This window comes from Aplidium turbinatum, chromosome 4 (genome assembly GCF_918807975.1).
Source record: "Aplidium turbinatum chromosome 4, kaAplTurb1.1, whole genome shotgun sequence".
NCBI classification, from domain to species: domain Eukaryota; kingdom Metazoa; phylum Chordata; class Ascidiacea; order Aplousobranchia; family Polyclinidae; genus Aplidium; species Aplidium turbinatum.
The window spans coordinates 16,194,596-16,220,674 of NC_137475.1; positions in this window are offsets into that span (position 1 = coordinate 16,194,596).

The following is a 26,079-nucleotide window of genomic DNA, read 5'->3' on the forward strand; positions in this document are numbered from 1 at the left end:
GTCAAAAGTGGTTGATTTTCCAAAAACATTTTTCTTTGCATTCTTTGTATTTAATGGCACTTGTGGCATTTTGCAACAAAAAATCAAACAGGGTTTTAAATTGCACGTGACTTAAACCAGTATAGGCCTAATATGCAAACAATTCACCAACAGGAGAATTTAAAATGGATCTTACACTAAAAAATGACCCTTCTTGCAATTGTAGCAAAAGAAGAGATTGTGATTCATGTTGCATTTTTAGAGCACAAAGTTCTTCTTTCAAAGCTTGATTTTCAGTTATCAGCTTGCATGATTCTGCAATGAATAGCATAGCCTGTAAACTATGGTTGTTTAAATTCAATGGTTGCATAAGATAAAAAAAATGAACTGAAACATATAATACCAATGGTAGCCTAGTAGCCTACCGTAAGCTACCAGTAGCTTAATTAATTCATACAAATCAAGAAATAAACCATAGCCCAACCCATTGCAAAATGACTAAATGAGATGTCATGGATAATTATAACCTACTAGGCTAATGTTTTGTGCTTTTGAAATACTTTTTTGCTTCTTTTGTAGCCTACATAGTCATCTCATTCACTGTTCATTGCATCATTATTATGCAATGCAATAATGCATCATGTAAGCTGATAACTGAAAATCAAGCTTTGAAAGAAGAACTTTGTGCTCTAAAAATGCAACATGAATCGCAATCTCTTCTTTTGCTACAATTGCAAGAAGGGTCATTTATTAGTGCAATAAGATCCATTTTAAATTCTCCTGTTAGTAAATTGTTTGCATATTATACTGGTTTAAGTCACGTGCAATTTAAAACCCTGTTTGATTTTTTGATGCAAAATGCCACAAGTGCCATTAAATACAAAGAATGCAAAGAAAAATGTTTGAAATTATCTTTGGAAAATCAGCCACTTTTGACTCTTTGCAGGCTAAGAAGTGGGTTTCATTTAAAAGATTTGGCCTATAGATTAATTTTTCACTCCAGTGAATTGTAACAAATCAAACAAACAACGTAGCAGTTGCAGCACAGCACACCATCCAGGCTATATAACTTCTTCTATAAAAATATGATCAACTATTCAAACCATTGATAACACTGCCTGGCTCTAACAACCCAGTTAAACTGTGTCTTAGAAAGCACTATTTGCAGCAGGTTTACGATTTTAAGTTTTTTAAGACATCTCAAATAGGTATTTGCTGTCAAACCTGCAAGTACCGCAGAAGAAAATTCTACTTCTAAAAAATCACAGCATAAATGTGACGGAAACTGCATAAAAGCAATGCTAGATAGTGGGCTTGGAAAGATAGCTTGCTCTCCTTCGCTCTGATTGGCTGAGCGTTGCTAGGCGATTGATCGGTCTATTAAATCAAATGAAAATAGGCTACCATAAAAAATTCCAAACTTTGTATTTTGCTTTTTGCTTCAAGGGCTGTTTACAGCAAAGTCAGCAATAACTGAAAAAATTCCAACAAACGCAAAATCAAACGAAATTTATATCGGAACAACAATATCGGATTTTTCAATGTTAAAATTAGCCATTTAATGCCAAAAACTCTCTGATAAACTCCCTGAGCTTCCGATCCTCGGATTCCACTGAGTGAGTTTGCAGCGCTTCCCCAGTTCTCTGGCTGAATTTTAAATGATTTTTCATCCAAATTTACTAGGCTATTATTTGTTACGTTTTTTGTCTCTGTGGCCTCTCCTTATTAAACCGATTTCTTATTATGTTGATTAATTATTTGTAAACTTTGATTTGCAAAATTACCTTTCCGCATTCATAATATTGTTGCCCCACGAAAACTTATGGCGCTTATTATGTTACCGGCTTTTTTATGACTTGTTTATTAGGTTAACAATTTGGTGCTCTCTCAGTTTGGGCAGGTACCCCCCTCCCTACTTTTTTCGCTTTGGCGAGAGCACTGAACTATAGGCCTACTGTATTGTTCTTGCATCTTTTCTCGACGGTCATACATAGCCTATCTACTTCATGCTTACTGCATGGCTAATTTTTTTTAACTTTAAACAGGAACAACTTTTAACTTGCTACGCCCCTAATCTAAGCCTATGCAATAAAATCCCGCTCTCCAGAGTTTTGATCTTGAAAAGTGCAATGAAATGCACGATGCTGCAATCAGAGTTGCGCTTACATTTTAATTGTAAAATTCACTTACGATTGCCGATTGCAGCAAAACAACAAGAGAATTGTTGCATGCATTTCATTGCATTGCAATTTGCAACTTTAAAAATTATTGTGTTGTCAAGGCCGTCGCTGCAGGGGGGCGTGCCCCCTCCCCTGACAACGACCTGTTCACACACACTTCAGGCACTGAAGAAGAACTGGTTTCAATTTTAGTTTCATTAACTGGGTGGCTAGTAAAAATATTACTTTAATGGTTTTTCCACTTGTGTGTTGATCCGAAATAAAATTTATCGGCGATTAATTATCGGCGATAATTAAATATTGCCTTTAGCGATAGCGATAAACGATAACTAAAAAAACAATTGAGCGATAACGATAAGCGATAAAAATTTATCGCCGATAATTATCGCCGGTAAATTATCGCCGATAATGCCCATCACTGTTGGCAGGACAGTTAAAGGCACGCCGTGGATTGCGGAGTGGCGTCCCTTCAACTATAACCCTTCATTTCTTTCATGTATGCACACTTGCACAGTACGCTGCTCTAGTGAGAAATGCCTAAGGCTCTTCTTAGGGCTATAGCCTGCTGAACTGAACTGTATGTAGTATAAAATAGGCATATTTTCTTTCAAACGTGTTCGCAGTTTCACATTTGTGGTATTTTATGTGGTATGGTATTTAATTCAACAGCATGTCTATGTATTATATTTTACTTTTTACGTAATTGATTAAACGATTTGTAGGTCAGTTTAGGATCAAGTTTGTGGAATTTATTAAGTAGGCTACCTAATAAACATATAGTATTATTTATCACATAGGCTAAATAAAACGAATTATTATCTCTGGCCTAAAATATAGTCTCACAACACCAGGGATTCATAGTATACTATGAATCCCTGCACAACACATAGGATAATTTCCACTGTGGTGGACTCTATGTAGCCTAAGTAATTTTAATTGAATTGCGAACTTCATAATTGCTCAGAGACAGGTACCCAAACGTTTGCTTGTAAACGAATGGTTCGCACTAAGTTGGGAATCGGCCGCAACAAGACATTCCATCAGACACGTTGCGTTTAGTGTCACTGCTCGTTGTCACTATCCCAGACGGAAAAATCCTTCATTTTTACATGAATTGAACTTCTGCAAACGTCTGTCTTGGGATGCGATCAGTACTATGCTTCAAATACAGAAAACGACTTTTTCGATACGTTTAAAAGTGCTTAAAAGCTTTAGGATTCTGTGACTTGAAAATTGTGTATTTAGTAATTGGATTGTTATCGCGTTCGCAGTTTTTCTTCTTTAGCTGTAGACCACGGATAATATTATTGTTGTTGAATGTAAACATACGCATAAAACTAAAATATTCGTATATGGTTGTATAGGTAGACTAAATTAGAAAAACAAAAACGACAAAATGTTTCATCGTAACAGTAGGCTACCAAGTTTACCTACTGGCCAATTCATATTACATAGGTCTAGCCTACTCATTGTAATTTTTGAAGTACATATTGTAATTTTTGCTTCTTGCTATTATGGTGCTTCTAATATATCTCTCTTTTCACCTTGTTTAACCTTATTTGGGGCCTTATTTTTCACTAAAAAAAAAAAGTTTCAAAAATACTTTTTTTTGTGTTTTTGTTGTAACATAAAAGTTAAGTACATCCTGCTTTTAGTCACTTTATTGATTTTATAACATTTCTACTTTTCAGAAATGCATTGTAAAACGAACGGTTGAAATAAAAATCACAATACTTAAATGTATTCAACTGCACAGTAATTGTGCATAAACACCGAAAGTTTTGTTGGTTCCTTTCGCGCTGTTCAAACGCTGAGGTCATAATTAATATATTTTTTAGAACAATGTAACAACGAACGTGCCTTTTGGCACCGAACTAACTTCCGGATTGAAATGTGTGCATAACTTCTCTGAGTTTGTGTTAGCCGCTGTTATACGATATCCAATAAGAATAATGTACAGCACATATTAGCCTATCATGCGCTTAAGACGCAATAACTGCCAATAAGCTTATGGTGACTTATCATTATTATTTAGCTCTTGTTTCCAGAAGGTTGTAGTAGATGGCGTATTTTAAAATACCTTTTAACGAGACGTAAACGATATTTGTCAGTGAACATGTGCTAACCGTATAACACTTTCCCCTTTGTAGATGTTTCTATAAATTTGATCCAAACGTAAAAAATGAAAGTATCTTGTTTATGTAACAACTGCAGACACTTTGTACCTTACTTGTTGGTAGTTTGATTAACTTTCTCTAACTAACTATTTTATTTATCATATTGTCCTGTTTGTTTGAATAATTCTTTCGGATAAGAAATATTAATTTCCCACAGCAGCCGATCTATAAAAGGCAACAACAAACGTTTTTAGAGGACGATAGCATTGTCAGTACAAATTTGCAAGAGAAAATATAGGCTATACAAAAGATGAGCACTAAAAGAATAGAGATCTACTGTACGAACTGGAGGTGTGCTTTCGGAAAACTTACACATTTTTCTTTGCTTTATTTTAATCCCTTCTTGTGCGCATACGTGATTTGTTTTGACCAAGAAGGTTCTGTCCTACAACAGGAGCTTGAATCTAAAATCAGAGTTTTTACTTTTTGTTTTGAACAGTCTTGATTCGGTTTAAGATTGTGTCATCGAAGTTTCTGGTGTCTGAGTTTGTTAGCAATAGTTATAGAATTGTTTAGCGGACCGGATCTGAACAGTTAGACTTAAGTTAGTTTTTTTTATGTCTACTCTAAACCAATCGACAAAGACAAATCACCAATACAGGATTATTTTTCGCTTTATCTGAATCTTGAACACACACTTTTCCAATCCCGCTTATTATTTTACCTCTCTTAAAGACGGAGTAAGGACACTCCCCTGGGTTTATGGATTTCGATCCTTTGGGTCCTTGGTCTCCTGAATTTAGTTCTCCTGAATTTGCGATCCATACCGACTTAAAGTTCACACTAACATTGATCATTCCTTTTATTGCTATTGAAAAGGTTTTCTTATTCACTTGTCTTCAATTAATAGATGGATTACGCTAATGTATTTACACCAAAATACAACCTTTGTTTATTAACACCGACATAGTTTATTTTAGTTGTTTACCACAGGTCAGTGAACAGAAAATTTGCATTTTGTTGTTGATGTAAAACGTGGCAAAGTGGCCTTTCTTTATAGGCTACTTTCTACTTATTTGGCAAAACTTGTTTGGAGCTCATGACCAATGACCATACGACCCAACATCTGCTACTGCGTTTCTCTTGCTAAATCGTATCGTAAACGATTCAAGCTGTTTTCAATGCATCAATATGTTGAACTTGTACGATAGGATATAATGTATGCTAAATGAATATAAAAAATTTTGCAATTAAAGGTACGAAAATTCACTGTAGACCAGGGTTGACAACCTTTTTCTCATTACGGACCGGTTTGAGGCAGGCATTATTTTGTGGACCGGCCTTCAGTAAAATACAAATGTTAGTTGCATGCAAATATATTCCAACTTTTTCAGTCATCAAAACGCTGTTTTCATTAGAGCCCTGGGCTTGTTTTGCTGCTATTAGCTGCTCCCACCTAGAGATTATGGTAGTCAATGACACCCTCATTAAGTTTGTTATGTCCAGCTTACTTCGTAATCTTGTTGTGTTTGCTGTCACCTCACAAAAACCAGCCTCGTATAGATAGAATGTTGGAAACGGTAGCACGAATTTTAATGCTGTTATCGCGAGGTCAGTGTGTTCTGTCTTGATTTTTATTCAGAACATTTGTGGGTCGTAGTCTCAAATGTGTATTGAAAGTTCCCGTCATTTGCAATACCAAGAAGCTGATCCTCTTGTTGCACAAACATGGCTAATTCGCCTGGTTTGATCACAAACCAGTTACGGATCCATTCGTCAGTTCATCGGTCTTTTGCACTTGGGAAGTAGCGCTCGAACTCTTGTAAAAACGAAGATATGTAGGCTTAATTGCGCACTAGTTGGGAGAATGCTGGCCAAGGCACGTTGTCATCCAAAATCGCTGCTAATGTTTGAAACATGTCTGTTACTACTTTGTCTACTCACCGCTCCCACAATTCCAGTAAGCCTATGGCTTTCAATGTAATCACTTTATCTGTGAACATTTGACCGTAGTTTTGCGCGGTTTGGTAACAAATTCTTCACGGACCGGCACCGGCCGCGGCCCGGTGGTTGCCGACTATTGCTGTGGACCACTTCTCGAAAATCTCAAAAATTAAGCTGTAGAGTTGTAAACGTTCTGTGGAATGCCTGAAGCTTGAAAATATGAAAAAAAGCTGATAAGCTCTGCAACTTGTGCAGGGGACTTGTCAAATTACGTTGGTAAGCTTGCGCTCAATTTGTACCTTCAGGCATTGTATGACACCATAAAGACAAATTGAGTAAGCAACATATAAATGTGTCTGATATGGATGGAAACGTCAAGCTGACTTTGTCACTTCATTATTGTATCACGCCATCAAGTAGTTAGAAAGAGCATAAGCGATTTTAACAAGCGTAGTTGCAGTAGCTTTCATTCTTATTTAGCAAAAAGCAAAAGTTTCAATTTGTTTGAAGTGATTAATTTGTTCATTGTTTTTTTGGGATTTGTTTTCAATGCAAAAAGTTGAGCTACTCACTTTTACTGCAAAGGAATATGTTTTGTATGAAATTTGGTGAAATGGTATCATGTAACACTATAAGTTGTAGCCTAGTTTCCACGATAAACTTTATGTAGCACTTTTGCAAGAAATATTTAAGGAAAACAACAATGTGCAAGTGCATTCATCTCATCATAATAAAAAGGCGACTGTATTTACAATAGTTACTTCTGAAAACCTCTGCAGAGCCTTAGCTAATTTTGAGGTAAAAGAGACAAAATAATCGGTTAATTACATGTAGGCTACCTTTCCCACTACTCGTACACTACAGTTTACATACAGTAAATTGAAAAAAAATGAACCAGACCCTCAGAGTTAACGTATAAGAAATATCATCTTTTTTGGTCATTTTGCTCTTTACCCATATCACAGTATGGTCTCTGGTGATGCCTCATTCATAATAGATTTTCGAAGACATCCATCCGTGTTACTTGTGACAAAAATGTACTCTGTGATGACAATCGGTAATTACAAAACAAATCTTTAAATATTCATAAGTTGATATGTTAGCTAATGGAGGTTTTTGTCGTCACAGAAAACTCCTAAATATATTAAACTTTCGTATTTTCATTACAAAAAAAGTTCTGCACAAAATTTTAACAGGTGTTGAGTAGGCTACAGCCTTCGTTGTAGAAAAGAGATAAAAGATAAGTTTTGTTTTTGATTTTTAACAAAATCGAAGAGATAATAATAAAAGCTAGTCATCGTCGTATTGTAATTGTACTATTGTAGTTTCACGTCAGAAGTGATGCTACCAAAAATGTCAAGTAATGGTAAGATTTCTTGAATCAACTTTGACGAGGACCCAGCTCAGTCTGTCAGCAATGAAACAACAGGGCCTAAAAGAAGTAACACAAAGAAAGCTGAAATTTCATCAAATTTAATATCCTGTATGTGAATGTAACTCGTCATTGTACTTTTACTATTTGGCATCGACTTGACCATGTCACATTTCCTGGTTGGTTCTAATTTCTTCTCGTGTAAATGATGGGCACGAAAACGTTAGGCACATCAGTCATTGCTTGTTGTTGTGTTAATTCTGGTGTCAAAGTGCATTTTAGTCTCCAGAAAACTATTTTATGTGAGGTTTCAAAGCATATGCTGTAATATAATTGTGATTCACAGAACACTTTTAGACAAGTACGCTCATGAAAAGCAAATTAGGCCTATATTTATGCTTTTTTTACGAATCACAAATATTCTATGATATTGTGGTACCATATGATTTCTATTTGTTGTGGATGTAACTTTAAATTATTAAAAAAGATCCCAGTTTGAAAGGAAAGCTTCTTTTTTATACCATACAATATTATTGCAATCCGACTTTCAAGATTTCGTTTTTTGGAAATGTTTTGCCTTGATTAAGTTTCTATGCAGTGTCAAATCCCAATCCCAAGAATGAACAATTGAATATGTGCTGATGTTTTCAAATAATGGCAGTAGGCTGCGATGTCAATTGAGAGCCCAGACAAGATTTTCAGCCATAACATCTTTCGCTTTTATTTTGTCATTTTTAAATTTTCTCAAGCTCAAGGGAAGTTAAAAATCGATTGACATCATTATTAAGAAAAGCGTGAAATTGGCAGAAAAATGATGAATTAATAATGTTCTATGTTTCGGTTTAGTGAACATTTAACAGCGAAGGCTTCATCTGAGTTTCACAATGCAATTGCATTATGCTCCAATTGCAGCAGAGAAAGAGATGAATGTGAGCTCTGTTGTAACGTGCGGCAATAAGAGGTTAGAGGGTTATCTGACATCATTTAGAAAGGCAGCAGCCCGTAAGCTACACTGAGAACTTTTTTACTAAGTGTATAAACTTTTGCTGACTTTTGAAAAAGCAGAAGACAAGTTTGACTTTGCACAAACAGGTTCTTCTTTCTAAAAAGTTACAAACTGTGAAAATGTATCAAGTTAAATTTTATTTTTCAGTTTTCTGTCAGTATTGCACTCTCAGCCTCAGAATCAAGCTTAGGCTATAGGCTACATGAAAACATAAAATGAGAGCTAAACGTGCAAATGTGTTAAGTGCATTGCCTATGTTCTGAGATCTCAGATAAGATCGCCAAGTGTTTTTTTTTTCTAAATTACAGTTTATTACAGCAGCTAAAAGATAATTAACATGAGCAAACAAGCCATTACGGCTACTGTAGTGAACCGAGCAAGACGTTTTACATTTGGCCCGAAACGGTCATCGTCAGTGATGAAGACAGCGCAAATGCAAGGAAATGTTCTGGTAAGAGATTTATTTTGTGATTACTGTACTAGTAAACACCTATTTCAATCTAAGAAACGTCACTAGAAAACTAATTGATTTTGAGCAACGCCATGAACTAATTGATTTTGAGCAACGCCATGAACTTCATAGGATTAGAGATTAATTGCCCTCATTTTCTAGAATGTTTTCAAAAAGCTTTTCGTCATCATACATTTCTGAATTTAAAAGTTTTAGTTCATAATTATTTTGTGAAAGTTATTAAAAGATTTTCTTTTATTTGCTTTAATTTATGCGGAAGTGCATTGTGTTTTCTATTGAACAGAAAAGTTCAGTGACAAACAAAAAGTGACCACCATTTTAAGCCATTCAGGGCCAAAGCGTAGCAGCAGCCTACAAAGTCTCGATTGTCTGTGGGTACATTTTTTTAGAACAAGTGTTGTTTGGAATTTATTATTTTTCTCACTCAACTTTGAACACATTTGTATTGCAAAACGTGTCAAATGTTAAACTTTTATCGGGTGGCAGACCTACATCATTTGGGCTACTTAAGACTTTTTTCGACCGTGTTTTCTTTTGTTGAGAAGCCGTAATTGAAAGTATTAAGCATAATGAGCAGCCTACAGAGGCATAAGATTAAGGCACTTTAATTTCAGAGTTACTTTTGTTTTATTTTGCTGAGGGTTCAGGTTGAAAGAATAGGCTAACGTTTAGTGCCATTGCTGTAAACCATTTACTAGACCAGCGGTTCTTAAACTGGGGGGCGCGAACCCCTTGGGGGGCGCGAAATGTTCACAAGGGAGGCGCGAAAGGTTCACAAGGGGGGCGCGAGCGATGTCAAACTATGTGACTAAACGTCGCGTAATGACATTTTGGGGTCGTAATGAAATAGTTTAATTTAGTCTAGTGCCGGTAGGTTGTAGTCTTGCCATGATGTCAATTGACCGCAACCGTCGGTATGAAATGTCGAACGATAAAATATAACCAATCGTAACAATTGATGCATTGTTACGCTTTCATTGCTGTAACGTGCTGACCAAAAGTAACCTTATCGCTCGCAGTATGATTTCAAAGTAGCCTAGCAACTAGTTTCTGAAAAAACCTAGACTAAGTTTAAAGTATTTACTGTACAAGATTAATTGAGTATGGATCAGTGGTTAGGTAAGCACTTTAACGGCAAAATTTCATTAACTGTCGAGAAAACCTCGAGCCAATCAGAAACTACGTTGTCTGTGACGTAAGAACGTCAAAATCATGAATGATCATCATGAAACTCAATAATTTTTTTAATGAACCTGGTTTTGTCAGCTACATGGCGTGTAGTTGCACTGTGTTTACTTGCCAGCGCATACAATTATTATTATTGTTGTTGTAGTGGTTCACTTCTGTGGAAGATGGCATGAAGTCCACTTAAGACTATGCAGAGAAAACAGCAACAAAACTTCTTGTTAAACATATGAAAACATAACATAAAACAATGAAAACTATCAATACTACAAAAAAGTGCTCAATGCTAAGCAAAACAGCCAAAAAATAACATAAAACAATGAAAACTATCAATACTACAAAAAAGTGCTCAATGCTAAGCAAAAAAGTTAGGTGAAACAATTTGTAAAGGCTTCAGATAGTAATAACTATATTTGAAAACATAACATATGTACATATGAAAACTTGAAAACATATGTACAAAGTTCATATGAATGAGTATCCGTCTACGTATTGTGATTTATTTACAAATGCTTCATCTATTCATCAGCATAACACAAGATATCAAACAGGCAACAATTATTTTATAAACAGATCAAACACAGAATTTGGCAAGAAGTCTATGCAGGTATTGGGACCAATGCTCTGGTCAGAGGTTCCAAGTAGGCTAAAAAACTTATCATTTCATTGTTTCAAAAAAGAGATCAAAACGTTAATTTTACAAAGCTACAGTGCATCGTAAGTGATATGTTATGGAAACCAACTTGTCAGTTGCTTCGGAAACTTTATTATTCTCTGCTTGCTTCATGGAATTTTGTGTTTTGGCCTACGTTATCATCAATATGTTTTTTTTTGTGCGTATGCTGTTGTTGAAGCGCGGGAACGTTTCAATTATTATATTTCTCTTGTAAGCTTATTGTCACGATTTCTTTCTATCTCTTTCCAGGAAAAAGACTTGGAAAGGTTCAATGACGTAGTTTAATGGGTCAAACCGAAAAGCAGTCAATTAAATGTCGAATAATTCTACTAGTGAAATGATAATCTGACTTCTTGAAGAACTTTAACGAACGGCTTCTCAAATAACTCTAAATTCGAACACAATTTATATCAGCACCAATTCTCATCTACTTGTATTCAATTACTTCAAGTCTCAATCCCCAATAATTTCTGCATCAACTACCAATCCACAACTCATAGCACAACTCTCATAATCAACTCATAATAATAATCATAATAATAAATATTACACAAACTACACCACTATTTATAGTTGGTTGTTCAGTCCAGTAACTTCGAGAAAGTTACGTAGTGTTGCATCACACGAACTCATCGTCGGTCACGTAGCATTGAGCGGCATAAACAAGCAAGTTTAAAGAAGACTCGAGATTATCACGTAGGGCCGAAGGTTGTAGAAAACACGTTACATAATACAGATTTCGTCATCAGAGGTTACTTCAGGTCATAACCGATAATAACACATCGCACCAGAATTCTACAACCAAAACAACACGCTCGTTGAAGATACAAAGCAAGCCATCGCGAGGCATTGCACCTTGATTGTGACACTTATTTTAAATGGCAAAATCGTAATTTCCGTAGGGTGGCAATTGACTAGTAGACCGTATGGTCGTCTCGTTGTCTCCCTGTCGGTATGGGAACTTGTGTAACTTTTGTACTGTGTATATTGCATATTTCAAACATGTACCTATGTTCCTGTTACTGACAAATAAAACATTGATTGATTGATTGTTGCACAGAAACGAGCATATGGTCGTATATGTCTTCCCGTTCACTTAATCTAAATCAGGGGTGACGAACCTTTTTGCGGTCGCGGGCCACTTTGTCAATTAGACATGGTTATCGGGCCACACAACTTAGCGCTTGTCAAAATTCTATGACGTCACATATTGGAATCGACCAAAATACAAGGTGAAGTTGGTGAATAGTGTTTTAACAACTTTGCCTTATAGCTTTTCTTTTTCTAACTTTATATCTTGAAAGTTAGTGTTTAGGGCAAGAAAATAGCAAATCTTGGCATGTGCAGTTTGGCGCACAGTTGCAACTGCCAAAGGTTGTTCTGTAACGTACTTCTGATGAAGTGCTTTTCACAACAAACGTATCTCCATCTTGAACAATGGAGCTTGCGGTGACGTCTTGGGATGAAATGATACGATTCATCAAACATTCGTGAATGTAATGTTTGGGCCGATTTTTCAAGTAATCAGGAATCGAAGAGTTATAATTCCGATGAGAACATGTTTTCTTGTTCGTACCTAAACATTGCAAAGATAACAGAATTATTAGTAATTAATTAGCCATTAGCCATGTAATGTGCCTTTCTCCCCTGCTTTGCCATTTCCTTCTTATGTATTTCATTTTTTCAATTCATTGTGTAGACCAGTTATTCATTTTCAATGTGGATGGTGTAAAATTAGTTAATTTTCGTTGCTTCAAAAGGGCTAACATGTGTATTGGGTATGGTCGAAAACGTTTTTACTTTATAATTTGTGTCCAGTTTAATGCATTATGTTAAATGCCGTGTGGTTGCTTAGTTTTATGGTTATTAGTAGCAGACAAACATGCAGAAAGTGGCAATATTCAACGATTATTCTGGAAAGTCACTAACCGACGTTTGTTGTCAGGGAGAAATTCCTTGTGGAGAAGCTTTACAAGAGCAGATAACGATTTATCCCTTCTCATGCTGATGTATTCCTTCAGAGTCCTGTTCTGCCGCTCCACTCCATTGTTGGTGTGAAACGTGATGCTGACCTTGTCAGAACGGTAAACCACACCCAAAGCTGAAACCCACCAACAAGTTTATTATTTTATTGAACTAGCCTACGATTTATTTGCATTTAGGGTGGTTTATATTGCACACAAACCTTCTTTTCTGTAAGCCAAACATTCTCAATATAATTCCGGAGTTTCGGATTGCTGATCCAACTATTGCTGTCCTTCAACTCGATTAATGTTTCTTCGAAAGACTGTTCGCTCTCGGCATGGTGTACAATATAGGCCTATTCTCTGGATCTAAGAAGAGTTGCAATCAACTACATTTTTATTTTCTGATAGTAGCCTACAAAAATAATATACGATAGCCTACTGTATGTAACATTGAAAACCACCAAGCCTACTACGTAAATATGTTAAAAAATAAATTGTTTCAAAACATAGATTGGTTGTGACCCAAACCCTGCCTTTGGTTACCGCTAGACATGTCACTTGGTCCAATCAATAACACCACATAGGCGTATGGATTTGGCACACTAGATGGAAAAAAATACAAAAGAGGTCAGTGAAGTAGGCTAGGCTACTTTGCATCAACGGAAAAGCTTTTACACCTGAAATTCGCGTGTCTTTGAGAAACAAGATGAAAAGTTGATGAAACACAACACATTTGCAAATCTTTATAGCTTTCTTTTTATTGCAGTTAGTAAACCGTTTCCTCTTTTGTGATGCCTAACCTCCACTTTGGTGAAAACACTGTGCTTTGCAGAAACCTTTTTAGAATCTTTGTCAACAAGGAAAAGGCTTATTATTGTAGTATGAATATCAACACTTAGTACACTAATGAATTGCAATGGCAAGATATTAGAAATCAACATTAACATGGCACCGTATGCTTGTTTCTGAACAACAAGAAGTTTTGTTCCTGCTTTTGCTTCATACTCTTCAATGGATCTCATGGCATCTTCCACTGAAGGCAATCACTACAACAAAAAACAATTTATTTTTGATAAGCAATCAAAGCATTTATGCCATAGCCTAACAGTGAAGAAATGCAAATACTACACACATGCAACAAATCTGGGTTTAGCGAGTATAAGGTAGCTGATAGTTTGAAGCTCCAGTTTTTCTTCTTTCCTTCTACTATAAATAGACTATTTCACCACATTTAGGTTTGTTTTATTCTGATGACAGCTCCTGATGAGTCAGTAAAAAAAAACAACTGCAGCTTTGAGGTACCTTTTACTTGCTATTTTCAAGTTCTGTACTACCATTTACTATTATAGAAGAGTTCAACATATACCAATTGTGTGAAGTTGGAAACAGTAAAATAGTTGAATATTGGTTGGTGAACTGTTGAAGGTCTTGTTGGGCCCTAGTATATTGCAGCAACTACATTACAAACCTGTACCAGTCCATGACTTTCAGTGTCATCACTTTCCTCTACTTCTGCAGAGCTCTGAAAATCACAAAGAACATTTGTAATAACACAATATCTTTTTAAACTTTTTAATTATGCTCTTTTTTAATCTTACTATGGACATTCACCTGACAGGGATGGCTCTGTGCATCTAGTAGTTTAGGAAAGGTGATGCAACATCTAGTCGTACTTAAACTTGCTTTGTTTGTTTTTAAAGCCACTCGGAGTTGTTTGTTTAAAGTGCCCCTGACAGGTCGGATCTAAGTATAGTAACTTTTTAAAGCATCTCCTAGCGCAGAATTACACTTAGCGAACTTTTTAATCTTAACCTCGTAGCTCGACTGGTTAGGGCGTAATTTAATCAAACGACTGCTCCGCAGCGCCACCACAGGCGAAACTCCATATTTCACTGCTCTGGGACGACTTTGGTGGTATTACGTCATCCTAAGTGGACGTCGTTAGCAACGGATGAAACAAACGCTTCCTAGATGTAATTGGTGGATCACAGTTTGGTCGGAGTTGGTACAAGCGGTTGCTTTTTTCGAAGATTTATTGTTTTTTGCAGTTTAATAAAACTATACTGGATACGTTCCTACAAAACCTAAAATATACTTGAAGTAAAAAATGAAGAAATCGTACGAATCATCATTCATATTTAATTCATCATCACTATTCTAAAATAAATAAAAGTTCTCTCTCATAATGTGCCTTTAGTTGGCCATTGAAATCCTGTGTAACGGCCATCTGGATCTGGAAAATTGTTTCGGATTCGCCAAACAATGCATGACGGCATCACAATCCGATTGTTGCTTCCGAGAGCATCACCTTGTAGTATACACTCCAACACATGCCTGTGGGCATTTTTACTTGATTGGTATTAACAAAATCATCTTCAGTGAAGTGAACATATACGACTAGTTTTGTATGGCCCATCCCACTTTCGAACACTTGAAGAAAACTTTGACCATTTTCTTCTCAGTACCTTGTTTTGTGGGAAAGTGGGAAAAGAAAGCACACGGTCTTTGTCACTGACAATGTCACATAAACAGCAATTTGTAGGCATTGCCTCAACCATAAATTAAAGGTACTGTTTGTGAGATACTGTTGTTTCACTGCAAATAGCTATAGCCAGATTAGGACAAATAAAAAAGTATGAAAATTGTAGCCCTATGAAACTGCAATTTCAATTGAATTGAGATGCTGTTTGATAAAAGTAAACTCAACCTATTTGATCGAAACCTGATAGTAATGATAAGTTCACTTTTTCATTTCGGTAATTCTTAATTTGCACATGCTTTAGACCAACAGAGCCCAACACATTCACGTTTTGCAGTAGCCGTACCATACTTTACCAAGTCATCACAGAGAAAGAATGTATCCTTCCCGCTTACTGTGACGTCACAGCGGTGTTGCCGTTTTTATTTTCGCAATTGAATGAGTGCCAGATTCGCCGATGTCAACGAAAGTTTGCAAGCGTGTAACTTAGTAGCCTGTTGATATTTTTTACGATTTGCTGGTCAGGGAAGTTTGTTAGTGTCATCTTTTTGGTATCTTAGGTAAATTTAGCGAATTTATTTACCTGTCAGAGGCACTTTAAGTCCTTTTTGGTTGTGGAAGTTTGTGTGGATACCTTAAAAAAGTAAAGAAGGTAGAACACACTAGAAAAACTGGATGGTGAAATTAAAAAAAAAATTTCCTTCGTGTTAACATTATCATTTAAGCTGTAGAAAACCAATATCATTGAGTGTATAAGTTGAAGACACTTTACAATGATACAAAAAATGTAAGAATTTAAAGATAGGCCTACTGGTGAAATCACACAATAGTATAAGTTACCTTATATTCGGGAAATTCAGCAATTTTCAGAAGTTTAACTTTGGCATTGCACTGATCCGACACCATGACCTGTTAAACAATCTGTCATGAATCGTTATAAAATCCATAGGATAAGTTGATTTTACCTGAAGTAATGTAAGCGTGAGGCACTACATAACTTTGCTACATACCTGAGTGCTTTGCTGTAAAGCTTCTTTTGGTCGACATTTGAACTGGACATATTCCAGCTTAATATATGGTGTATCCTCTCGCCAATAAATCATGCTGTTTGAGATTTCTGCAATAATTGTAGTAATGTGTTTGGGTACCCGGACATTTTGCCGAAAGGACATTTTGCCGAAACTCATTTTGCCGAAAAGACAAATTGCTGAAATTATACCAGGGAGATATCCCTGAATTATACAAATGTATTATCATTAACACATAAATATCATTCACAAACAGATCAGTCCTTTCGGCAATTAGTCCTTTCGGCAAAATGTCCACGCACGTGTGTTTGGCATGTTAAACAATATGCAAAATCAAAATGTTGCATATCAATACACCCGGTAGTGCTTTTTTAATTATCATATCAATTTATTTTTTGTCATTAATGCATCCGGAATGAAAACGATACCATTAGTTGAGGTACCGTAGTCAATACCCCATTATGTAAATGAAAAGGTGACATGGCCAGTGGCCACAAAAATTTGTCCGCCCCATTTGCTCAGTGGTTAAGCACCCGAATAAGACCAAGCGGCGCTGATTCGACTATTGAGATGTGTTCTTGAGCAACACATTGAAAGGAAAACTGTCCATTCAGCAGAACCTAGTGGATGCTGCACAATCTACTTCATAAAACAATCTGCAAAAAACTCGTGGTATATACATAATGCGGTGATAATAGCAACACTCAAATCCTGATAAAAGCACTTCTCGTTGACATATTAGCCTACATTTTTATGCCACTTGAAAGTGAAGATACCACTTTTTGAAAAAATTGAGTACTTCCAAAAACGTTACTTCAAAACCAATACATCGAATCGCCGTAAAAAAATAACATTTACACAAGTTATAATAACATTATAGCCTAGCTAAATAAACTTTAAAATTTTGGATGCAACCTAGTTCGTACCCTGAAAAAATCGAAAAAAAAATAGCACAAAGCCGAAGTTGCTGATCGCAGTTTCCGCAAACAAACAAAAACTCTTAGGATCCTTACCGGAAATTTTAAAATGTTTGCGGAAAAAAGAAAACTCCGATCAGCAACTTCGGCTTTGTGGTAATTTTTCTCTTGATCTTTTAAGGGGGAAAATTTTAAAATGTTTGCGGAAACTGCGATCAGCGGCTTCAGCTTTTTTTATTTTTTCTCTCGATCTTTTCAGGGTATGAACTGTTCAGGGTACGAACTAGGTTGCACCCAAAATTTCTACTGTCAAAAAAGGTAAACCTCTACAGTTCAGCATGAATTTTGTAGGATATTATGTTGCAAACAACATTCACACCATATGCTCGTTTCTGTGCAACAATAAGTTTTGTTGCTTTTTTCTCTGCATACTCTTCAATGAACTTCATGCCATCTTCCACAGAAGTGAACCACTACAACAACAATAATAATAATTGTATGCGCTGGCAAATAAACACAGTGCAACCACATGCCATGTAGCTGACAACTGTTGAACTTCAAATACCACTACTTTTGTAAAAATATATAGCCTACTCAGTACTCATACTGTAAGATCTAAATCAAATATAAGCACTTTTTGTAGTATTAATAGTTTACCCTGAAGAATAGATCTGACTTAACTACAACAAACCTTACCTGAGTTTCAGGATGATCATTCATGATGTGGGCTACTTGCGTTTTCCTGCACTACGCTGCCTGCTATGAAGCTAATAATGCAAATGTCAGCTAATGCAAATGTCGTCACACCGCCAGCTATGAAACTAATGCAAATGTCGTCCATTGGGTTTTCGCGCGTTTTTTATGATTTCACGTCACAGAGAACGTAGCTTCTGATTGGCTCGAGGTTTTACAGGCATCTAATGAAATTTTGCCGTTAAAGTGCTTACCCAGTGGTTAGGTTCCGTAGATTCATGTGGTAACAATGTTTAATAACAATGTTTAACAATGTGGTAAACAATGTAACAATGTGGCAACAATGTTTAACAATGTTAATTAATTTGTAATAAAAGTTTATCTACGGAAAACCTGAAAGCCTTCAAATTAAAAAGGGATATTAACGTGGATGTCCCCATAATGGGGTCGCATAGAAATATATTTTTCAAAATGGGGTCGCAGAACAAAAAAGTTTGAGAAGCCCTAGTATAAGGTAACGGTATAAGGTAAAGCAAAAAAGTCCCAATGCCATTGGATCTCACTGCGTGATTCACCGTGAGGCTCTGGCCTCCAGGACTCTACCAGCTGCAATGAAAGATAAGCTTACAGTAATCATACGAGCTGTCAACTTCGTCAAAACCAGTGCCGTCAATACGAGACTGTTTACCAAGCTGTGCAAGGATATGGATTCGAACCATGAGACTCTCCTCTTCCATACATCTGTTCGTTGGTTATCGAAAGGTAATATGTTAGCCCGCGTGTATGAAATGAGAGATGAACTGATGCTATTTTTGGAAGTTCATGGGAAGCAAGATCTCCTTCTGCCATTTTCATCAGAGAAGTTTCAGCTGGAGTTGGCATACCTCGTCGACATTTTCGAGGCCCCCAATAACTTAAATCTGCTCTTGCAGGGCAGAAATACTAACCGGATTAATAGCTATGATTCCATTCGAGCATTTGTGGCAAAGCTGGGGTTGTGGTACCGCCGAATACAAATAGAAAATGCAGCTTCATTTCCCAACCTAGATACTGCAGATGACAAAAACCAACTTGAACTGGAAGGTGAGCTTAAGGCTGACGTGGAGGCTCACCTTCAGCTTTTGAAACAAGAATTCGAACGCTATTCCCCAGACTTGGGTGACAACGACCTTCCAGAATGGAAGATAACAAGAAATCCCTTTCGTGTTAACGAAGACATTCTTCCCGACGGTTTGCAAGAAGAATTCTTGGAAATAAAGTGTAACTCCACTGCAAAAGACGATTATGAAGCAATGCCACTAACTGATTTTTGGGTTAATTGCACATATACAAGGGAGTGGGTAGCGTGGCGATACGCACACTTCTTCCGTTTTCGTCCACTTATCTGTGCGAAAGTGGCTTTTCTACACTTTTGAACATAAAAACAAAACATCGAAACAAACTTATTGATTGTGAAGCCGATTTTGGTTTCCGAAAAACAATTACATCCCTCACATTGATGAAAGCTAAATATAAATTCCTGTAGTCATTACACTTTAATGTTTGCTAATTTTGCAGTTTTGTGGGGCGCAAGTCAGGGGCGCCGGAAGCGGGAGGGGGGGGGGCAGGGGGGGCGAATGCCCCCTCTGCCCTCAAATTTTCTGCAGATGGAGGGGCAGATGGAGATGGAGGGGCAATGGTGCCCTTTTAAAGTCATGTAAGCTACTGCACATTTTACAATATAACAATTTCTGCTATTCGCTTTTACCCTAATTATAGTCTTTCATTTTTGCCTCAAAATAATATTTACGGCACAAAATTTTGCAACACAGTACAGGCCTTAAAACTCGTTTTTTTTTTCGACAGCCATCGTGGCCTACCTGGAGCTCCTTCTCGGCGGCCAAATCTGCGTGCTTGGAGGCCAAAATACAAAATAAAAATAACGATAGCACAAGTAAATAGAATTAAACTTGCAACAATGCTAAAATGATCACTTAGCGTTGTTGAAGTCTGGGCCTGGGCGACGTCCTACAATAGAATCGCTGCACCACGCAATAACTGCTTTATCGGGATTGTAATCCAGTACTATTCAAACGACACTCGCACGAGTGTCTCCAATGTGGCTGATTTTATAAAAGTTCGCTACTCCCCTAGAATTCTTTTTAGCAACGAAAAACAACGTTCGACGTGTGTTGACGATGACGGCAAGGTAATAAAATAAATATTTCAATGATTAAAACATTACTTGTAGGCTTTAACTGCCCTTTATCAGAACTGACGATGCACTAGCAAGTGCGAAATATTTTTTCTGTGAAATCTACTGACATCTGATCCTGTTGCCTTAGCAATTGAGGTTTTAGCTATTTCAATGATGTACATTACTAAAAGACATTACTAAAAGAAGCATAATTTTTGCAAAATATGATCAAAAAATGTTTTCCCATTGATGTCAACTAACTTTGTTCTCCTTTTTTTAACAACAGTTCAATGTCCGACAACATCGAATCGACATAAAAACGACAATATTGCCAGCCGATGTAAATTAGCAATTCGGATTAAGACTTTGTTAAAATAAACGTCGGGAATTACAAACAAGATTTACAGCGCTGGCGATCGCAGATGGATATTCCATCAATAACAAATATTCCCCACACAATGCAACAGTGGCGATTATGACGTGCTGATCTAACTTTACGTCACTCTTTGATACTGCATGTTTTCGACAGTTAATCCACGATCATTGTATTGCGAAATTAAATAATTGGCTAGGAGAGACCGGCGGCCAAACTTGGCCGATTGAGGAGGTAGCACCGGCGGTTCATTCAAGCACTACTTAGCGGCCATGGCCGCAGGCTGCTTTAAGGCTTGACAGTAGGTTACATCATTATAAAATAGCATGATGCCCTTCTTTGTATACCGGACACTTGTAGGCTATGATTACTCAATACATAGTGAGCTGATAGATTAGCATTATCGCTATGTCTTATCTTAAAACTTGAAAAAAAATTGGCCTTTTAGTAAACAAAAGTGCCCTTTTTTCGTAATCCTGCCCCCCAGTCAAAAATCGTTCCGGCGCCCCTGGCGTAAGTTTGGATGGCACGTCAAAGGGGGGCGCGGCTCAAAAAGTTTAAGAACCCCTGTACTAGACGATGAAAGGAATATGAAAATTGTCTTGTATTATTAAATATTTATGAAATGCAAAATAATTCAATAAAATATCAAAACAAAGTTACAATACTTTTAAATTTCCAAACCGTGAGTTGACGTAACAGAGAGAGATTTGTTTGGGAAATGCAGTGGTTGGAATTTTTAAGTTCTTAGGTGTTGATCTTGTTGTGTTGTTTGAAAATAATTTGCGACCTGGAGAAGTATATTAATTATCAAAGTTGACAACACGTTTGGTTGATGTGATCTTGAAATAATTGTACAAGAAGCTTGTCGAAATTTATTTATGATTTTGGATTGTTGAGTTGACTGATGGGACGTTATGAGTCAAAAGCACTGCTTCAACCATGGCTTGATTTTTCCTGAATTTTATCTGTGTTCTATAATTGGCCTGAGCGCGTTGCAGTGAGTTTTCACTGTGAGTAATTGGTATTTATAACATAATAAACGATGATTCTCTTGCTTTGCTCTGGTCTAAACGATGGTGCTCTTGCTTGGTAATTACAGTACAAGCAATTATGTGCTTAATTGAAAATGATAGATGCTATAAGAAAATATTGAGACAAATAAAAGTAACAAGAAACAATTTTGTAAAAATGAAAAAGACATTAGCAACACGCAAAATTAACATCAGCTCCCGAACGCTAATCATGAAATACTATATCTGGACTAGTCTCCTACAACTCAGCAGTTGTAAACTCAGCACATTGCAGTTGATCAAGCGACAATTAAGCTAGCAATATTTCAGCAAGTGGCTGAAATTGGCAAATGATGAACCTTAGCAAGTAAAAACTGAGCGAACCGATGCTTAACATGTATCAAGTTAAAGTGCCTCTGACAGGTAAATAAATTCGCTAAATTTACCTAAGATACCAAAAAGATGACACTAACAAACTTCCCTGACCAACAAATCGTAAAAAATATCAACAGGCTACTCAGTTACACGCTTGCAAACTTTCGTTGACATCGGCGAATCTGGCGCTCATTCAATTGCGAAAATAAAAACAGCAACACCGCTGTGACGTCACAGTAAGCGGGAAGGATACATTCTTTCTCTGTGATGACTTGGTAAAGTATGGTACGGCTACTGCAAAACGTGAATGTGTTGGGCTCTGTTGGTCTAAAGCAGGGGTCACCAAACTACGGCCCGCGGGCCAAAACCGGCCCGCGAACTGATTTCATCCGGCCCGCCACATGCTGCAGAAATTACAGCTGCACTACAATTCTGTACATGTGTTTCTCTTGGCATTAGCAACCGTCTTTGGGTTTGCCTTTTTGTGTAAAAGAAACTTCTTTGTTAAAATTGTTCGTTCTTATAGTTCGTTGTTGTATGTTAAATTTGTACATTTTACCACCAGGCAGCCTACATGTTGGTGTTCTATTTTTATTATTAGGCCACCACAAATGGGCAGGGTATGGAATGGAAGACGTTTTTTTCCATTTTCCATCCTGAGATTTTTTTCCATTCCATCTTAGAAATCTTCCATTCCATCTCAGAAATCTCTTCCATCACATTTTTATGATCTCCACGTTGAATATGCCACAAATAAACCTACACACCACAGGCTAAATTTAAGCTAAAAGTTTAACAGCAGTGTTTTCCTAAGGATTACCTACCGTTTGGTGTTAGGGGTTGGTTTAATACGAACCGAAAATCGAAATATTTCAGCAAGCAACGTAATATTTTGCATGTCTTGATAAAGCGTTAGACAGTTAATGATGGAATTGGGATGGAATGATGGAAGATTGTCTTCCATCCCATTATCAAGATCTTCCATTCCTTTCCATCCTTGACATTTTCCATCTTCCATCCCATTCCCTGCAAATGGGGACAGCCTAGGTCAAATTTGGAGAGATGTAATGTTTTTTCAAGAGTACGATGCCCTGTTAGTGTTGTCACGATTTCTTTCTATCTCTTACCAGGAAAAAGACTTGGAAAGGTTCAATGACGTAGTTTAATGGGTCAAACCGAAAAGCAGTCAATTAAATGTCGAATAATTCTACTAGTGAAATGATAATCTGACTTCTTGAAGAACTTTAACGAACGGCTTCTCAAACAACTCTAATTTTGAACACAATTTATATCAGCACCAATTCTCATCTATTTCTATTCAATTACTTCAAGTCTCAATCACCAATAATTTCTGCATCAACTACCAATCCACAACTCATAGCACAACTCTCATAATCAACTCATAATAATACTAATCATAATAATCATAATAATCCATTACGCAAATTACACCACTATTTATAAAAGGTTTGTTCGGTCTAGTAACTTCGAGAAGGCCACGTAGTGTTGCATCACACGAACTCATCGTCGGTCACGTAGCATTGAGCGGCATAAACAAGCAAGTTTAAAGAAGACTCGAGATTATCACGTAGGAGTAGAGGACTGTTACATAATACAGATTTCGTAATCAGAGGTCCATTCGTAAACAACCTTGTGACATCATGACAAACGATATTGGCAATTGTGAAAACAACAGAACGTTCCAGATACAGAATGATTTTGAATTACGTTACATAATACAGATTTCTCATACAAAGGTTACTTCAGGTCATAACCGATAATAACACACCGCACCAGAATTCCATAATGAAAACAGCACATTCTGTCAAGACGCAAAGCAGCCCGACGCGAGGCATTGCACCTTGATTGTGACATACGCCCCCCTTTAGAATATTGTTGCAAACAATATAACAACACAATCAATACAAAACATATTACAAAAACAATTAATTACTCAATAAATCAATTCTCATAAGTCCATCGTTGCATGATCTACCAACGATAGCTTTTCTCAAAACAATAGTCACGTTTATTGTGAAAGTTTCCATCGTCCTCAACAACTTCAGTACATCGGCGAGCGAGATGACCCATCTTCCTACATCGGAAACACCTCCTCTCCGGATAGTCCTTGGCGAGATGACCTTCTTTATGACAGTTGTAGCAAGCCTTTTCATCAAAAGGGCAGCTCCTGGCTATGTGTCCAATCTCCCCACATCGGTAGCAGTGGCTGTCACGGCAACGTCTGTTTTCCGAATGTCCGCCGTCAGCAACGCACTCCCTGGCGAAGTGTCCGCGTCTACAGCATCTATAGCAAACTCCAAATGGTCGCCGCCTGCTTCTTCTCCTCGGTTCTTCGCGCTCATTGTATCCATGACCGTGAGATCGTCGCTGATTATCTGCAGAACAATCTCGAGCAAAGTGACCATTCTTGCCACAAGAATAACAAGTAACTTCAGAATCTCTCTCAATAACATTTCCGATTATAAGATCAACTAAAGGGTTTTGTAAACATAACGCTTTCACAGTCCCACTACAATATGGAGTTTCGATATATATCCTCGCTAACGGTCCTTGAATTGAAGTGTTATTTATTGACATCACAATTCCAGTTTTTCCCGTTAATTGACTGTCTTTAACTAAATCTCTCCTCACCATTATACCCGTAGAACCAGAATCACATAAAACTTTTACCTTTTTGTTTCCAACTTTTCCATCTACTACTGGCAGGTAATCTTCAGGTATTATTTTTTCGCAAACATCTTCATCCGGTTTCTCCTCCTCAAGCGTGGATTCAGGAATCATTAACGCACAACCGCATCGATAAACGTCCGTGTCTTTATCTTTTCCAGACTGATTGGATAGGGAAAACGACTTGTCCTTGCATTCCTTCGTTTCGTGTCCTTGCCTATTGCAACGATTGCACCACTTCCTCGATTCCTGATGATTTCTGTTAGTCTTCTTCCGGCAGTTAACAGACTTATGACCTAAGCCATTACAATTAAAACAACGTACTTCTCTTGGAACAGCACCTCTTTTAAAATTATTTGTTTGCCTCTCGTCATTATCGAATGACAACATTTTTTCAGTCGACAACTTCTCATCATGAGCAACTAAGTACTGTTCTGCCACACTGGCTATTTCTTCTAAAGTCTTTGGACTTCTCTCCATTAAATAAACAGACAGATCTTTTGAACATGAATCTGTGAATTGTTCCTTAACTATAAGGTTTGCCAATCCGTCCAATGATTGTTCGGCCCCCGAAAGTTCAAACCATTTTAACAAAAGGTTTCTTAAACGTTCAATAAATTGACCTGGGCTTTCGTGTCGTTCAGGCTTTGCCTCACGGAATCTTTGACGGTATCCATGCTCGGTAAAATTGTATCGCTTTAACAGAGCTAACTTCAATCTGTCGTAGTTCATGGCCTCTTCTTGCGAAAGTCTTGAATATACATCAAGAGCTTGTCCCGATAATAACGTGCTTAGCTGGGTAGCCCACGTCGACTTCTCCAATTTGGCTATTGTAGCATATCTTTCAAATCTTAACAAATAACTATCCAACTCATCTTTTTCTTCAACAAATGATGGCAAATCTGGACGTCTAACTTGCGCCACAATAACATCTCGAGCATTATCATTAGTAGAATTAGATCGCTCACCAATGTCCAGCTTTTGTCTTTCTAATTCAAGTTTTAACTTTTCCAATTCATATTGCGCTCTTCTTTCTTCAGCTTCTGCTTCGTGTTGCGCCCGATTCTCTTCGGCTTCGCGCTGTGCCCGCTTCTCTTCGGCTTCAGCTTCACGCTGTGCTCGTTTTTCTTCAGCTTCCAGTTGTGCTCGCTTCTCTTTAGCTTCAAATTGTGCTCGCTTTTCTTCAGCTTCAAATTGTGCTCGCTTTTCTTCAGCTTCCAGTTCTGCTTTCCTTATTTCACGAGCAGCTCTTCTATCTTCTCTTTCGTCAGCTTCTCGCTGAACTTTCTGGTCCATTATCTTATGATACTCTTCCATCACAAACTGAGACTTCTCATTACCAGTCAGCCCCATTCGTTCAGCCATGCTCCCTAAGTCTTCAATCATCTCATGTTTGACAGTATCCGCCATCTTGACATTAATTTATTATTCCTTCAATA